The following is a 7,345-nucleotide window of genomic DNA, read 5'->3' as shown; positions in this document are numbered from 1 at the left end:
ACTTTCAAAACATACATCCATTTGACTTATGTTAGGGCATTTACTTATGAGTTAAATATGTTGTTTCGTCTTTACTACTTGAGTGAATTGTTTTTATTTGCTTTGGTAGATTTTGGAAAGAGAATACTGACTGTGTACATAGAGGGATAGTCCAGCTGCGGTCAGGCCAGTATGAGTGTAACCAATCAAATTGAAGAATGCTGTAAATCACATGCAAGCCTCATGCAACTTGGGTGCTTTAAATATGATTATCAATAAAGTCTTAAAAATATAGGTGCTTCACAATGCCATAGAAGAACCCTTTATGTCTAAATGGTTGCATAAAGAACCTTTAACATCTGAAGAACCTTTCTGTTTCACGTTAGGTTCTTTGTGGCGAAAGAAGGTTCTTCAGATTTTAAAAAGGTAAGAAAGAGATGGTTCTTTAAAGAACCTTTGACTGAATGGTTCTTTGTGGAACCAAAAATGGTTCTTCTATGGCATTGCTGTGAAGAACCTTTTAAAGCACCTTTATTTTTAGTGTATACATGTATTTATTTTTATATAAATTCATTTTTCTGGTGTTCTGTGTCCGAAGTGACTCCCGGCTGGAAGAATATTAAAAAAAATAATTATTATTATTACTTTAGTATTCATTTTAGTATGAAAGGAAAATTTTGCAATGGTGAAAGTTGTTAGAGTGCATAAATAAACAGGTGGTGAGAGTTCATAATTCTTGCCCAACCAGTTTGTAGTTTGGTTTTGGTTTCATTTTAATCAAGTATTTAACTCGCTTTTACTCTAGTGCAGTCAGATTTAACGAGACAAACTGAAGTTGCAAGCATGTCTTTCCAAGGCTTTGCCAACACAGGAACACCTGGGAACAAGGATGAGAAATCCTTCAGTAAGTGTCTCTAAGCTTTGTTTTTTTTTAGGTTGTTATAATATAATTTAAGTCTTTTATGGGCTAATTTTCTTTTCTTTCTTCTTAAGTGTGTCGTTCCATTGAACCAGTTTCATCTATTGTTGGATATGGTGCGACAGGTGAATAATAAACTAGTACAAAAACTGTAGATGTATAAGAAGGATCCAATGAAAAGACTACTTGAGTAGCAAATGAAGCATGTATTACTATATGGATTGTTTGGTTTGCTTGGTTTATTGCATTTTTTAAGTCAACTAAATTAGTTGTAGAGTAAGAAATACATAATTCAGATTTTAGCATATATGACAATGGACCACAAAACCAGTCATAAGGTAGGTTATTTTAATTAAGATTTATACATCACCTGAAAGCTGAATAAAGATGAAGATGAAGTTTTTAGCGATGCATATTACTAATGAAAAATAATATATAATTACGGTAGAAAATGTACAAAATATCTTCATGGAGCATGATTTTTTCTTGGCGTAAAAGAAAAATTGATAATTGTGACCCATTTCATTTATTTTTGGTTATTGCTACAAATATACCCTTGCTACTTAAGACTTAAGGTTTTGTGGTCCAGGGTCAGATATTTAGGTGAAATATGTTAAATGAAGTAAATTCATCAGACATGTTTACAGACATGTTCTCTTTCCTCCCCAAGCTACTTGTGTTGCCTCAGAGAAATTCAAGGCTTCTTCTTTTGGTAAGCCATATAATCATTCTTATAATGTAAAACAAACAAATCAATAAATAAATGATTTGGAATTATCATAATTTTGGACTCAGTTCAGTTGGTATCTCTACTGTGTCTTTGTCTAGATTGACTTTGTTCTAAATTCTTTCATTTTTCAGTTAAAGGAGGAGCATGTGGAGCTTTCGGTATGTCATGAATATTTTTAATTCCGTTAATCTGCGCGACCAAAGTAATTATCTTACCTGTTCCTTTAACACATTTCTCACTTTGTTTCTTTGTTGGAATGTTAGGCGACACTGCAAAAAGCACAACATCCTCTTTCCTTAACTCAGTCACAGGCTGCAACTCCACCTCCAGTGGTCAGAAGTGATTCAACAGGAGTCCAGTGCTAGAGATTCATTTGTAGCATTTACATGTAGGCTACATGATATGAAAGCTTGCTGCGTGAAAATGCATTGATCTCTTTTGCCATTGTGTGTGATAAGAACCTCAATAAAGACTCCTTCTAAACGTAGTCTACTGTATTTCATGAACAGTAAACTGAAGACAAATAATCTGTTTTACTGCTTGAACCTTGTATCATCAATGACAAAGACTATGCGAAAAACAACATATCATATATCATATAATAGAGCAGCAAAGAACAGCTGAAAATACTTTCCAATGACATGAAATACATGCACAAAGATCAAGAATACAGATTTAAAAGCATAAACGGACACGAAGAGAGGAATAGTTTAATAAAAAGTATTGATATAACCAGCTTATACTAATGTATGTATAACTTATGTGAAACTTTTCAACAATCCATTCTCTTTCTCTCAGTTAGGCACATTTCATAAAAAAAGGTTAAAAAGTAAACAAAACAAAATCTTTTGAACATAGACTTGAATAAACAATATACAAGTGAAAATCAACAAAGTATCCACAACTTCAATCCAGCACATTCAAATTGAAAAGTTAATTTCATTTTGAAGATGCATTCAAATTATATTCATTTTATACAGGCTAATGTCTCCATAATGTGAATTGTACATGTAATTGCTTTAATAAAAATTATTACATAATTATTACATACCACTTCTTGTATACCTTGGGTGTACATTATTATTTAGCCAGGATTGCATCTGGCATCTAGAAAAATAGAATGTAGTGATTAGAAACTATTGTAATGTATTCTTACTATTTCTATTATAATAATATTGCACCATTAATTGTCATGACTCTGGGCTGTGGGTTCCCTCAGCCACCTGAGGTCGCTGTTCCCCTTGCACTGCACTCCCCTGATTGTTCACATCTGTCTTGTCATTAGCACTGATTACACTCACATCTGTTCACAATTATCTGGACTATAAGAATTCTCACCTTTCACTCCTGTATTATGGCTGCATTGTCTTTTGTTCTGTCTGTCTGCTCTGTGTTCCTGAGATCCTGGCCTTAGACCGTGTTCCCTGTTCTGTTTATTTTTTGTTCTTGTTTATCACGTTTGTGCCGTGTTGGCCTTTTGTTTGTTTATTTTGTTATTATTTCATTAAAATACTTACCTGCATTTGGACCCTGACCTCATCTCTCAATTCGTGACAGAATGCCACCAGCTAAGATGGGTCCACGCGGGAGGTTGCTCAACCTTCGTCAAGGAGACCGGAGTTTGGAGGATTACGCCGGGGACTTTGTGGATTTGGCTCGTCAGGCAGGGACTGGGCCGGCCGGCCTCGTGTTTTTTTTTCGGATGGGTCTGGCTGAGCCCCTCAGGTCCGTTATGCCTTACTGGCTTCCCGAGGAGTCAATTGAGGAGTACGTAAATCGGATTTTGGGCTTGGGGGGCTCGGTCTTCAGGGTGGAGTTGCCTGCTCACGTTCCTCTGGCGGCGGTGCCCGCTGACGTTCCTCTGGCGGCGGTGCCCGCTGACGTTCCTGTGGCGGCGGTGCCCGCTGACGTTCCTGTGGCGGCGGTGCCCGCTGACGTTCCTGTGGCGGCGGTGCCCGCTGACGTTCCTCTGGCGGCGGTGCCCGCTGACGTTCCTCTGGCGGCGGTGCCAGCTGACGTTCCTCTGGCGGCGGTGCCCGCTGACGTTCCTGTGGCGGCGGTGCCCGCTGACGTTCCTGTGGCGGCGGTGCCCTCTCACGTTCCTCTGGCGGCGGTGCCCGCTGATGTTCCTCTGGCGGCGATGCCAGCTCACGTTCCTGTGGCGGCGGTGCCCGCTGATGTTCCTGTGGCGGCGGTGCCCGCTGATGTTCCTCTGGCGGCGGTGCCCGCTGATGTTCCTCTGGCGGCGGTGCCCGCTGATGTTCCTCTGGCGGCGGTGCCCGCTGATGTTCCTGTGGCGGCGGTGCCCGCTGATGTTCCTATGGCGGCGGTGCCCGCTGATGTTCCTCTGGCGGCGGTGCCCGCTGATGTTCCTCTGGCGGCGATGCCAACTGACGTTCCTCCTGAGTTCGGTCACGCCCTGCCCGAGTTCCCAGGCCCTGCGCTGGTCTTGCCCAGCCTCACGGAACCTTCGTCTCCGGCCCTGCTGCTGTTGCACGGGCCTGGCCCGCCATCCCTCCCCCTGGTTCACCATTCCCCCGTTCCTCCTCCCTCCAGATTTGTTTTTGGCCTTGTGGAACGTCTGGGAGCCGTTCCTTAGAGGAGGGGTTCTGTCACGGGTTTGGGCTGCGGTGTTTTCCTTTCTCCACTAGATGTCGCCGTTTTTTCCCTCCACACTCCATGCCTCATCACGAACACCTGTCATTCCCTGATCACACAGCTGTCTCCTATCACCTAGCACTATCACTCCCAACACTCTGTCTGGTGGCATTATTTCCTGTTTCCTGTTGGTATTGTATTCGTGTCCCTTGAACTGTTGCTCCAGTCTCGCTCTTGTTTATCGTGTCCTGTTGTGCCGTGTTGGCCTTTTGTTTGTTTGTTTATTTGTTCATTTGTTTATTATTGCAATAAATATTCCCTTCCCTGCAAATTGGACCCTGACCTCATCTCTCAATTCGTGACAGAAATAATTTATGAAATCCAGAAGATATATACATGCAAAATCCATGTCAACATTCCTATTTATAGACACTGTGCTTTGAATCTGTTGTCATGTTTCATATGTGCTTACTATCACAATCATAGTTTGTTCCAGCAGATACTTGTAGCAAATCACTGCAGTAAACTGCATGTATTTGCATATTTGACTTCTGAATAGGCTTGCAAATTCACCCTCATGTCATCCCAAACCTGTATGTCTTTTTTATATGTATAAAACAAAAGAAGATATTTTGAAAAATGTTGTTAACCAAACAGTTCTGTTTCCCATTGACTTCTACTGTATATCTAGACAAAAAAACAATAGAACTCTTTAAAATATCTTTTATGTTCCACAAAAAAAAGTCCGGTTTGGACAAACGTGAGTGAGTAAATAACATATTTTTAACCATGAACATCAAGCTGAAGACAAATAATCTATTATTTTGGTTGAATCATGTACCATCATTGACAAGATCATAAATAAGAGCAGCAAAGAACAGAAGAAAACACTCCCCAGTGATAACATGAAATACATGCACAAATAACAATAAGAGCACAAACTGACACTGAGGGAGTAGTAGTTTAATAATTATATAAATTTAAATTGATATTTATAGCTTTAATTAAAAAAAAGCTTTCATTTCACATATGGTTTATTGAGATACAACTAGCCTATTTAAAAATATGGAATCTGAGGGTGCAAAAAATGAAAATATTGAGAAAATCTGAAGTTGTCCAAATAAAGTTCTTAGCAATGCGTATTAATAATCCAAAATCAAGTTTGTATATATTTATGGTAGAAAATTTACAAATATCTTCATGGAACACTTAATATCCTAATGATTTTTGTCATAAAAGAACAATTGATAATTTTGACATATTATGTATTGTTGGCTAATATGCTACAAATATACCTGTGCTGGGTCATTCTACAGAAACATCCACTTTTCTGTCCCTAGACTTTACAGAAATATTACAATTGAAATACACATTAGGGTTACAATTTTTTGATATTTTAAGATGAAACAGTATGTTATTTGAACAATTACACCTTCCTGAGCCATCAACGTGGCATTATTTTTTTTTTTTTCTTTTTATTAAGTATATAGAATTCCAAGTACCACAAAACTGCTTGTCCCCACAGCCATGTACTGAGGGAAAGTGCTTCATTTTAGGGTCAAAAACAGGATTTTCAATTTAAAATACAAGTCTATTCATAACTATCAAATATATCGTGTAAATGACATAAAAAACAAAACACCAAATAAATATTTAAAAATATATAATAAAAACAGTGGTCCCCTGAAGCTGTCACTGGTGTTACCGTTTGACAAAAGTCTTTTATTTTGTTCTTCCTCCTTCCTATTTCCTGAAGATCTATGAAGGTGGGCCTATGTTAAGTCCATTGTCTCTTTTTAATTTTCAGAAATTTTATCTCCTGATTTCATATGAAGCTTTTAGTTGACGTCACTGGTGTGACCTACTTTACTGTTAGAGAATTGTAAAAAACTAGAGTACAAATGGGTAAAACGACTTAATTTAGTTAGTATACCATGATTGACAACTTGTGATTTGATAACTAGCAGCAGCCATTTTGTAAAATGCAATTTTTCATGAAAATTGTCACTGGTGGTACTGTTACTGGTGTTACCTTCCTTATGGATAAATAAATGATTAAGCTGTCATTTATGCATATTCATAAAGTCAAAAGGTACTCTAATAATGTGGTCTAATTTTAAAAGTTAAAAAAATAAAATAAATTTGAAGACATCTTGCCATACCAAAAGTGGACATTTCTGTAGAATGACCCTGCTACTTATCACTGGTTTTGTGGTACAGGCCAGGGTCACAAATGGGTCGACTGATCTCCAACTTAAACTTAACCACTGGGTGGCAGCAATATCACATAAAACCTTTTAACAATCCGTTCCCTTTCTGTCAGAAAGTACATTGAATGAAAAATGTTTTTATTTTTCAAAAAAAAAAAAAAAAAAAAAAGGTTGAAACACAAAATAGTGTCCATAACTTCAAGCCAGGATATTACAGTTTTACTGTGAAGTGTATTTGGAAACGCATTCAAATTAAGTTAATTTTATATAGGCTAATGGATCCGTAATGTGAATTCCGTATTTTAATAGTTTTAACGAAATAACGGGTCTGTCATAAGCTCGTAAGTAGTGCTGTACAATGCAACTGTAAGATCTTAATTGCATAAGCCGCTGGCCAGGGGAGGGTACAGATGTGGATCTGTGTTTTTGGATCAGTGCCGGGGACCTGACAGTGAGATCTTGCAGTAATGAAGGCCTGGAGCATCTGGCCGGCTGTGAATGGCTGAATGGTTAAGATGTGAGGTGTGTCCTCTCCCGCGGGACCTGTGAGAGTGACGCCGGATTGGATGAGCTGATGGAGGAGGGCGGAGCGTATGGAAGGCCTGACCTGAGCGGAGGAGGACGAGGAGGAGAGCCGAAGAGCGAGACAAAGGAGGAGGGTGATTACTCTCGTTCCCACCACACCCTGCCAAACCGAGTCCCCGACAAACACATAATGTTTCACTGAAGACTTTGAGTGTGTGTTTTACAATGGAATCGTCGCACATCTACAAAATGTTTTGGCAGTTAAGGTAGCCCGAGGCATACCTGCTGAAAAAAACATTTTAGACTAGTTTAAGGAACTGTTTTTTCATTTTTATTGTTTTTTGCATTGCTTGCCAGGCTGCCTGGGAGACCATTTCACTGAAT

The sequence above is a fragment of the Garra rufa genome, chromosome 1 (genome assembly GCF_049309525.1).
Source record: "Garra rufa chromosome 1, GarRuf1.0, whole genome shotgun sequence".
Lineage (NCBI taxonomy): Eukaryota > Metazoa > Chordata > Actinopteri > Cypriniformes > Cyprinidae > Garra > Garra rufa.
This window is presented reverse-complemented; position numbering follows the sequence as displayed.